The sequence below is a fragment of the Poecilia latipinna genome, unplaced genomic scaffold (assembly GCF_001443285.1).
Source record: "Poecilia latipinna isolate Pla-1442-1.1 unplaced genomic scaffold, P_latipinna-1.0 Scaffold2493, whole genome shotgun sequence".
Classification (NCBI taxonomy): domain Eukaryota; kingdom Metazoa; phylum Chordata; class Actinopteri; order Cyprinodontiformes; family Poeciliidae; genus Poecilia; species Poecilia latipinna.
In genome coordinates, this window is record NW_015115109.1 from 16,323 (window position 1) to 27,197 (window position 10,875).

Here is a 10,875-nt window from a genome sequence, read left to right on the forward strand (position 1 = left end):
GAGCAAATTAATGAGGATAGGAAATGTGATTGGTTTCCTGCTATCTGGTAGTGACGGGTGACTATTGGAAATGCCCTTCAGGAGAAGCTTTATCACATGGTTAGAAAAGAGGCTTTGAGAGGAGGAAGGCTGATGAAGCTGGGTGTGATGGACCGAGTTAAAAACAGAAGGAGTCACAGGATATTAATTAGAAAAATAGTTTTTTTTTTTTATTATTTTAACCCAAAGATTATAAATGACAAAGAATAAACTGAGCTCATAAAAGAGGTCAAAGAAACAAAACTGAACTCAGGCAAAAATGTAAACAAACTGGCTGCACAAACATAACTGACCTAACAAAGAAACGACACACAGGGTTTATATACTGGCTGATCAGACCAATTAAGACACAATAGGGATAACTAAACAGAATACAATTACAAATAACACAAAACAACTAACAGTACAGCTAAGTTTGGCTAAACTAAAACCCAAAAAATGAAAATCAAAAATATTAAAGTTTAAATACTAATATTTACTTAAATACAAAACTTATCTAAATAAAGAAACTACAAATTTCCCCTGCCAGCAGGAACTAGTGGTGCAGTCCAATCAGCATTTAAGCCTGCTGAGCCCTGGCATCCATCTTTTGTCTGGCCACTCCAAGGCAGGTAAGTACCGGGAAAAACAAACAAACAAAGTTGGTTGCAAACAAATTAAACTTTAAAGTTGATATAAATACATCTGTTAACTAAATGTGCGCGCCAACATAAAGAACAAATGTAACCCAGTCAACTAATAAATGTTTTACTGAAACTAAAGTTTGTATTTGATGAAAAAATAAATTATGAAAACTAAATTGTGCATAAGAGTTACCGACTTCTGCCTTCAGAGTGTGGCCATGGATTTGGCCATCACACTGGGAGAAAAAATTAACTCCGGCGAGAAGGCTGCGAATATAAGAGGGTGTGAGATTAAGGTGCTCAAAACAATAGGTAATGAAGGCTACGACCGTGTTAATTTGGATAGGATAAAGTGGGGTCTTGTGGAGGGAACAGAATTTGGCATACTTGTGCCAGGCGTACGTGTAGGATTTAAACGTAGAAGGCGCAAGGCCGTTCTTAACGTAAAATTTTGCAGACTGCAGTAAAGGCTGGAGAGAAGGGGAGATTAATTCAGAATGAGATCCTCGAAAGAGGGAACTGGCGTCGGGAGGAGGTCGGATGAAGGGCAAAAATGGCGGAAGATCTGGAGCTGAAGGCGAGACAGAGCAACGGCAATGGCGTTAGAATGACCCGGGACGTGGCGCGCAGAGAGGATGAAATTATTAACCACGGATTGCCATTTAATACGCCGTGGAAAAGGCATGATAGATTTGGAAGAGGAGCGGCCTTTGTTAATAGCTTCGACGACTGCTGCATTGTCACAGAAAGCTATGATGTGCTTACGTTTCCACTGCTTTCCCCAAATGCAGCAGGCTGCAGCGATGGGAACGATTTAATAAAAATAAAAGGACTCGGACTTTGGAATCGAATGAGGCCATTTTTCTGCGAACCAGCTGCCCTGAAAAAAGCCACTGAAACCTGCGGACGGGGCAGCATCTGTGAAAAACTGCATGGAATCTGCCGAGAGAATGATGTCATCATAAAAAAAAAAGATACCATTTCAGGAGTTAAGCAGTGAGGACCAGAATGCGAAATCGGAGCGGCAACCGGCGTCTAGAACGACCTGATGGAATAAGGAAGGACCTGAATTCGCTAAATCGAGCAGCCGAGAAATAAAAGAGCGCCCCTGGGGGATTATGCGCATAGCGAAGTTGAGATGCCCGGGTAAAGATAGAAGCTGACGCTTGGAAAGGGTCGAGGAAGACGGATGAGCTTGAGAAATCTCATGAATCCAAGATAGCTTATCGGCTGGCAGCGAAGCTACCATTTCTTTGGAATCTAATGTGATACCCAGGAATTCCAACCTTTGTGTCGGACCGACAGTTTTCTCTTCGGAGAGGGGAACACCGACATGATTGAAAAGAGCTTTCAGTTCGGAGAGGGAGCGGGAAGAGCGAGAGGGAGGATCGATAAGGAGAAAGTCATCGAGAAGATGGAGAACGAAGGGAAGTTTGACAACATTCAGAAGGATCCAGCATAATACTTCGGATAATGAATTGAAGAGACCGGGGCTGCTTCTGCAACCAAAAGTTAAACGCACGAAAAAATAGAACTTAGCGTCCCATTTAGCACCCAGCAGGTGCCATTGGGAGGGGTGAACTGGCATGATCTTGAAAGCGTCAGTGATGTCGGCTTTTGCCAGCCCCGCGCCCGGACCGGCCGGTTTTATCAGTGACAGCGTGATCTATAGAGGCGTAATGAAGAGAGAAGGGCGGTTTTGGAATAAGGCTATTAATGCTGAGGTGGGGACCGGAATGAGGCGCCGATAAGTCTAGAATTAGCCGTTTTTTTCCCTGAATATTTGCGAACTGCGATTCCAAGAGGGTTAACGCGAAAGTGGGAAAAGGGGGGAGAAGCACAGGGGCCGATGACATAACCCTTAGACACTTCTTTCTGCAATAATTGTGAGACAGCGTTTGGATCGTTTAACGCTGACTGAAGATTAGGGATGACCAGAGAAGAAGCAGGAAGTTGGGGTAAGCCTATGAAAAATCCCTGAGTGAGACCAGTGATAAGAAAATCAACGAACGAACGATCGGGGTGGTGGGTCAAAAAAGAAGTTAATACGGGGACATGGATGGGGGGTGGAGAGAAAGCAAGAAACTAATTCCTGGAGCCTCGACGGCTCTTGCCGGGAAAGGGAGGGAGGAGTGAGCTGAGGTCTGAGGAAGGGCCGGGAGCTTCCGGAGCGGAACTGAGAGCTTGGCGAAGAGGGGTAGGATCCGGCGCTGAAGCAGAGGAGGGCCCGGGAAGACATCCGGCCAACTGAGAGGAGGAGGGGCGGCCCTTACGATGCTTAGCGGGAGGAGCGGAGGACTTGCAGGTTCTCTTCCCGCTGACTGGAGGAGGAGGAAGAGGAGTAGACGGTGGCAAAGGAGACGGAGAGGAGTCATTGAGTGGGAGGAGAGCCGCTAATGAAGCCACTTGAGGAGATCGAAGGCCTGGGGTAAGGGAGATTCCCGTAGATTTAAGGAAGGAAGCAGGAGACAGGCGACCTGAGCGCATAGCCAGACGAGAGCTGCGCCTGACCGGAGAGAGGGGAAGGGTATCCGGATCCCCGCGGGGGGCGACCGGAGAACGAAGAGGGACATCGGACTCAAAGTCAGATATTGAGATGCGTACCAGTTGAGCACAGCTGGAGAGCGGCTGCCGGCGTGTGTATGGATCCTTAAATGCGGAGCTTCATTGAAGATTGAACACGCCGGGTCCGGGTCCAGCGCTGAGGTTGGAGGCGGAGAGCATGACGCAGCGATTGGGTGGAGCAGGTGAGGCAGAAGTTTTCCAGCTTGAACTTGCGCTAAGCTCCATGTTTTCACGCGTCTTGGTAACGTAATTATCAAAAAGATTTGTGGAGCTCCCAATAGAAACTAAGCTTGATAGCGACCTTGGATAGTCCAGTTCAAGAACCAAACGTTTATGCCATGATGTTCGTATTTGTGTGAAACGGAGTCTTAACTTTAAATGAGTTGATTCTCGTGGCATGTTTGAAAACGTTTAACAATAATTAAAACTTTTCAATGTTTGACATTATGTAGCAAAATGATAATTTATGTGATTAAAACATTTTTACAACAGCTTATAAGTCATGTGAAACTTTTCCAGTTATCATGTGAAAGCACAGAATCAGCCCAGTACTGGTCACATTCTCATTTGAGAAAAAATTATGTTGTGTATATAAATTAAAATTTTAGTTATTGTAATTATGCCTAAAAGGAATTAATAAAAGTATGTCATGAATATGTGTGTATGTATTCCTTCTTAAATAGGGCTGCACCGATTGCAGTTTTCTGGCTGTTCCCCGATTACAGATCTTTCAAAAAGTCTGGCCTGCCTACTGGCAGTGACCAATACCATTTTTTTAAATCTGAAATGTTACTAAATATAGTAAGAGAGTTGCTGAGTTGGCAACAGACTACTGTTAACAGCAAACGTACAGACATGACCTGGTGAGCTGGTCTGTCCGTCAAATCTCTTACTGTAGAACAGAAGAGGACAGCAGCTGATTTTTAAACCTTTGATGTAAATAAGGTAAATAAGATCTGAGGATAAGATTGGCTTCACAGATTCGGCCAATCTCCAATCCCTCAAAATTGAAATAAGCAGGCCGATAAACATGCCTATGTTATACATGCATATAGAGTATAATGTAAACAGCACTGTTAGAGATGCAATAAGTTTATAGCAGGTGTGCGAATGATCTAATTGCCTGACTGTTGTTGGCAGCAATCCACATGACTAAGAGAAATAAGAGGCACACATCCAGACGTGTCTTATGTTTGCCTAAGACTATTTGGATGATCTAGAGGAGTCATGGCATAAAGTTATGTGGTCAGATGAGACCAAAATAGAACTTTTTGATTGTAATTCCACTTGTGTTTGGAGGACAAAGGTGGAGGTGTTCCAAAAACACCAACCCTACAGTGAAGTATGGGGGTGGAAGCATCATGCTTTGGGGGTGTTTTTCTGCACATGGGACAGATCGACTGCACTGTATTAAGGAGTGGATGATCAGGACCATTTATTGCAAGATTTTGGGGAACAACCTCTTTCCCTCATTTAGAGCCTTGAAGATGGGTCGTGGCTAGATCTTCCAACATGACAATGACCTGAAGCACACAGCCAGGATTACCAAGGAGTGGCTCCATAAGAAGCATATCAAGGTTCTGGAGTGGCCTAGTCCGTCTCCAGACCTAAACCCCACAGAAAATCTTTGGAGGAGCTCCAACTCCGTGTTTCTCAGCAACAGCCCAGAAACCTGGCTGATCTTGTCATGAATTGGTGAGTGAGAGGTGGTGAGGTTGAACGCAGGAACCCAGGTTGTGAAGAAAATGATGAATTTAATGGTGAAAGCTCAAAACTGTCCAGCACAGACGGCACAGCAGAGAGTATAGCACACAGCTAATTCCTGGTAGCAACTGATACACAGGACTGAAAACTGTAAGAGCGGAAATACTATCTAAGGAGTTGTTTGGCGGAAAAAGACATTGGCACCTCGGCGAAGACTTTGGCTTCGCACTAGGTCAACCTGACCGAATTCTTTCCTTCCATTTGCGTGCAAAGCGCAAATGGAGCCAGAATTTACTGGAAAGGATGTCTGTTTGTGCAAGATAAAATCAACAATTTGAGATAAATTGCCCTATTCAGCAATTCTGAAATGGAGCAGATGTTGAGTTCGTGAGGTCCAAAATATTTTAAAGGTCGCCCAATACACACTCAGTATAAAGCGTGCCAGAATCTTTCTGCAAAACAACAGTAGCACGCCATTGGTTGAAACTTTCAAACACACACTGATGAAGATGAGAAAGTATAAAATAGGTTGATGGTAGACTTCGGAGAGATTTTTTGTGACAAGACGATGACGATGAAGATTTTGTACTGAACTGAAGAAACTGTAACGAGGTATCCGTGGTGGTGTAATAAATCTCCGGCTCGTCTATGGCCTAGCAGCAAGAACTACGTCTCTGTGCGTTATTTCTTTTACTTAGATATTTAAGAGTATAGCCACCTTTCTAATCCTCAATAAAACGAGAGCTAACGCTATCCAGGACTTCGCAGTTCTACCGGAGAGTATAGATGAAAGACAACAACTGACATAAGACGAGGACCCGACAAGAGACAAAGACAACAGGTGGGCTTAAATACACAGGGAGGGTAATCGGGTAACTAGACACACCTGGGAAGCAATCAACAGGGAAGACAGGACAGGAATAGGACTAAAAACAGAAAACCTCAAAAATAACTACACAGAAAACACAGAACATAACGGATCTACAGAAGATCTGTGTGGAGGAATGGGCCAGAATTCCTGCTGCAGTGCAAACCTGGTGAAAAACTGCAGGAAACGATTAGCCTCTGTAACTGCAAACAAAGGCTGCTGTACCCAATGTTAACATTGATTTTCACAGGTGTTCAAATACTTATTTGCAGCAGTAACACACAATTTATTAAAAGCTCATTTGTAGATTTTTTTTAGTGTATGTCTGTCATAGTGGGCATGCACCTAAGATGAAAATTTTAAACCCCTCCATGATTTCTAAGTGGGAGAACTTGCAAAGTTGTAGGGTGTTAAAATACTTATTTTCCTCACTGTATTAACATCTCAGTTGTGAGAGTCACGTGAGACCCCGAAGAGGATGGCAGCACACTCGGAGAGCTACAGAAACCAACAGTTTTTTCTCACATTTATTTGAAATGTATACCTCTCAGTTTACCCGGATATAAATACATCTGACACGGTAAATCCAAAAAATCTTTCGAAGAGGACAGATATTAATAATTTATTGATGAAATGTCAAGTAACAGCAAAGCTAACTTTTTCAAAGATCCAGCAACAAGGAGCAAGCTAGCAGCGAAGACCAGCCCCACCCCTGAAAGCACTAATGCTAACCCGTTGACGGACTTAAGCTCCACTGAAGAGAAACATACCGACTCCAACTTCATGGAAGAAATATGGAAAATGAGTGCAACGAACGCTACAAGTTGTGGCAGCAGATGTCGTCTCAATCAAATAAACAACTAAAGAGTTTTAAGACTCCCTAAAAACATATTCTAATAACTTTGTGCGAAGTTGAATAGCGAGTGTCTGATATTGAAGATGCAAGTGTTCAGATGGAGAAATGTGTGGAGATATGTGACAAGAAACTGGTGACTCTTTGGGAACGAGTCGAGGACTTGGAGAACCGGAGTCAGAGGAACAACGTGAGAATGGTGGGACTGAAAGAAGACAAAGACAAAAGAGGAAATGTGCATCAGTATGTGGAGAGGACCATTGCTCAAGAGTTTGGCCTCGCGGGCAGTGAGTTCGAAGTGGAGCGGGCCCATCGCTCACTGGCACCCAAGCCAGATGTCAACCACCCCGAACCATCCTGATACGGTTTTTGCGCTCATCAGCTCAGGACAAGTTGCTGCAGATGGCCAAAGAAAAGCTTGGGTTGAAGTGGGAAGGCTGCCAATTATCTTTCTTTGAGGACCTGTCGAAGGAGCTCGTGGAAGAGCCGACAGATTTAAACACTATAAAGAAACGCCTCCAGGAAATGGAGGTGTACGGAGACCTCCAGGGCACATGGGAATTTTTTTTTCTTTTGTGTTCCCTTGCAAAACTTTTGCAGCTTGAGTTCACCAGTCTGACGGCTGAAGGGAAGAAACCATTTCTCAGCCTGGTGGTCTTCCTCTGGATGCTCCTCAGCCTCCTGCCTGAGGGGAGCAGCTGGAAAAGCACACAGTCTTTTCCAGCTGCACCTAGTTGAGCTTCATTTCATTAATTACACTGGGTTACAAAAATACTTTTTGGGAGTTATCTATTTTTTAAATGAAACAGATAATTTCAATACTTAGAACATAATTCTCAATTTTTTTTAACATAATGCATAATTTGATGAATGAACAGCCCCTGAGCAATTTAGTTGAATAGCCCTGTGGGGAGAGAGCAGACGGCAGGCTGAAGAGAGAGAGAGAGAGAGAGAGAGAGAGAAGGGGGAGAGGGAGAGTACACAACAGGGGAACTAAGAAAATTTATCTAACAGTTACAGATAGATGCAAGGAATAAATAAAATAATAAACTACAATCACTAAGAAAGGACTGAACAAAAGTAAAATGGAAGCAAGGCTTATCTAATCACAATAAGAGACTAAACAATTCAGAAATAATAACCAAACCTCAAAAAAACTCAAACCACCCATGGCCCTGACAGTTGTCCCCTTCCACAACTTGCGTCTTGGTCATTAAAGCTGGTTCCTCCCAGGAACCATCTGCTTTTAAGTCATAATTTTGAGAAAAAGGACAGAGAAAAATAGCTTAAAATTCTGAGATTAGAGTCACGATTTGTTTTTTCAGTGGCTGTAATCCTCTTTGGTATTGGGTTACAGTGACACAGATCTATTTATTCACAAAACACAGTAACTTCCTCTGAAAAGTTTGAGCACAAACATAATTCCATCTACATTACCCAACTTAAAAAAGTTGCACTGGGTTTATTGTCAAATTACTGTTATTCAAGTTCAAGCTCAGACATGCAGTTACATTCTTAGTCACTAGGTATCACTGTTGGCTCCAAAACGTGAGCGTTAACTAGAGAAGTTTTGAAAGAGAATTGTAACATAAGGCATTGACGACATTGGGCATTATACCAATAGAAAGTCATTAATTAACTTCACAGCAAAAGAGTATTAAATTATGAATTAAAATCTATTATTTTTATAATGAATGATGACAAAATTTACCTTTGAAATGGTATACAATAAAGGCTCATGGTTAAAATAAGCATCATGCTAATTTGAGTTGCAATGAAAAAAACTACTAGCTAAATTATATATTCAACACACACTTCCCAATTATAGTTGCAAGCTTTCATATACTTTTTTTGTCTGTCTAATTGTATTTGTGCCTAAAGCAGGAAGAAGATGAATGGATCTCTGGATCATCCAGATCAACCAGATATTGATGCTATTAAGATGTTTGTGGGACAAATCCCACGGTCATGGTCTGAAGAGCAGCTTCGTGAGCTGTTTGAACCCTTTGGATCAGTCTACGAGATTAATGTCTTACGAGACCGGAGCCAAAACCCACCACAGAGCAAAGGTCACCATGCAACCATTTACAATCATGCATGCAACACACTCATAAAATCAATGTTTTGTGTAAACACACTGAATCTTTTAACAGGATTTCCTTCTGGTTGGTTGACTGTCAATTCAAGTGAAACATTTTAAAACCCATAAACCCAAATTCTTAGAATTGTCATTACTGCCTTTAACAAAGAAATATGAGAACAATAACCATAAAGCTAAATCTTCTGCTTATCAATTATGACAAATTAGATAAATAAGAGCAGCTGCCTCAGGAGACTTCAAATCCAAAAGAGTTTTATTGATCCCAAAGGGAAATGTTGTTTTAACTCATACAAATTCAAATTCTTCAGAGTTATTGTAGAGGGGATGGCTGTATTTGAAGAAGCCTCTAACTGCAGACGTTCTGTTTTTCTAAGACAGTCTCATGAAGAGGATGGTCAGGGTTGTTCATAATTTTCTTGATTTTATGTAAAATCCTTCTTTGACTCACCATCTCCAGAAGGTTCCACAACAGCCCCAGAACTGAACCAGCCTCCTTTATCAGTTGTTGTTTTTAGATCCCAGCTCTGATTCTGCTTCCTCAACATATGACAGCAGAAAAGATGACACTCTCAACAACAGGTTTATAGCAGCTCTGCAGCATCTTGCTGCAAACCTTAAATGATCTTAGCTTCCTCAAGAAGTACAAGTACACCCTTATTTATTTATTTATTTATTTATTTATTTATTTATTTATTTATTTATTTATTTAAGGGCTCTTAAGTTTTGCTTGATAGACAAAAAGTGCCTTTTGAAAACATCTTTAAGTAAATACTAAAATACATTTTATTATGCACACATTCATGTGTTGAAATTTTTGTTTAATCTGTCATACAAAAGAAAATTCACATTTTATTCATCAGTCAATCTTACACATCAAGACTTGTCTGGGACTTGTTTTAACACTTTTTTATTTTTTGGCAGGTTGTTGTTTTGTAACATATTATACTCGTAAATCAGCCTTGGAAGCACAGAATTCTCTACACAACTTGAAGATCCTGCCTGGGGTACGTGATAGCCTATTTATTTGCTCTAAATGTAAACTGCTCAAAAAATGCAGTTTATTTTAATGCTTTTATCAATTTATTAATATAACATAGTAATAGCACAGTTGAAAGTCGATTGGAGCAAGGGCGCATCTAAAGTTGCAGGATATTTCTGTTGAATTTTTGAAGTAGGTTGAAAAGCTCTGGCTGCAGTTCAAGGTTAAGTCAAATGTGGATTTCAAAAGTTGGACACCACCCACAAATCAAAAGATCTGTAAAAAATCAAGAGAAGCAGGCTTTGCTTGGAGACATTTTATATTTTGTAGGTTTTTGGTGGTTTCTACCATTTCTAAATGTAAAATGAAGGGGTAGATCTTTTAGTTATTAGCCTGCCCTCAGTTTTAGTCCATGAGCCAGACACCGTGAGATTAGGCTTAAAACTCTCATATTTGATAAAGCATACAGTTAGACTGTCTTAGATTATCCTGAGCTATTTCTGTAGCTATGCTGATTGGAAATGATTGGAGGGGCTGATGTACCAAAAGATTTCCTTTCCCAGTCTAACATAAGTATTCAATGAATGGTCAGAAAGTGAATATAACTCCAAAATAATAACATTCTTTATGCAGCAAAATAACATGAAAGGTTAAATTAGCTAAAAGGTAAATATCTGTTCACTAACTTACAATATGTACGTTATTTAACTGTTATGTCAGTGTCAACAGCTAACTCTGAATATACTCAAAACGGAAAAATGCTGAGCCGATCTGACTGCCTGTAAGTTTAACTCTGAGCAAACAATAGGCTAAATTCTATCAAAGCATGTTGTTTTAATGACCATTTTAAACTGAATCTTGCTCTCTCCTGCCTCACCACCCTCAACTGTGCTGGAACTGGAAGATGTACATCCTGCTCTCTTTCAGTCTGTCATATAGTTATATACTTCAGCCAAAAATAATTGGAAATGTTAGATTAGTTGCAATCACCAGTATCATGCACGAAATGTAAAGAATATTTAAATATTACACGTCGCAGTACAGATCATTATCATCCCTACATTCCTCAGAACTTGAGGGAACTGCATCACAGTAAAGAATATTGAGCATCTCTATCACCATAACATCTTCCTCATCTTCTAA

General features: G+C 41.2%; 1 long non-coding RNA gene across 1 annotated transcript in view; it reads left to right on the top strand.

Annotated features, from left to right (window-relative positions):
* LOC106938047 (uncharacterized) overlaps positions 1 to 9,710 on the top strand; it is a 19,679-nt gene extending 9,969 nt beyond the window's left edge. The window contains exons 2-3 of the long non-coding RNA XR_001422518.1: positions 8,534 to 8,721; positions 9,675 to 9,710. This is a non-coding gene — a long non-coding RNA (uncharacterized LOC106938047). The remainder of the gene's footprint in view (positions 1 to 8,533; positions 8,722 to 9,674) is intronic.
* Positions 9,711 to 10,875: the final 1,165 nt, after the last annotated feature.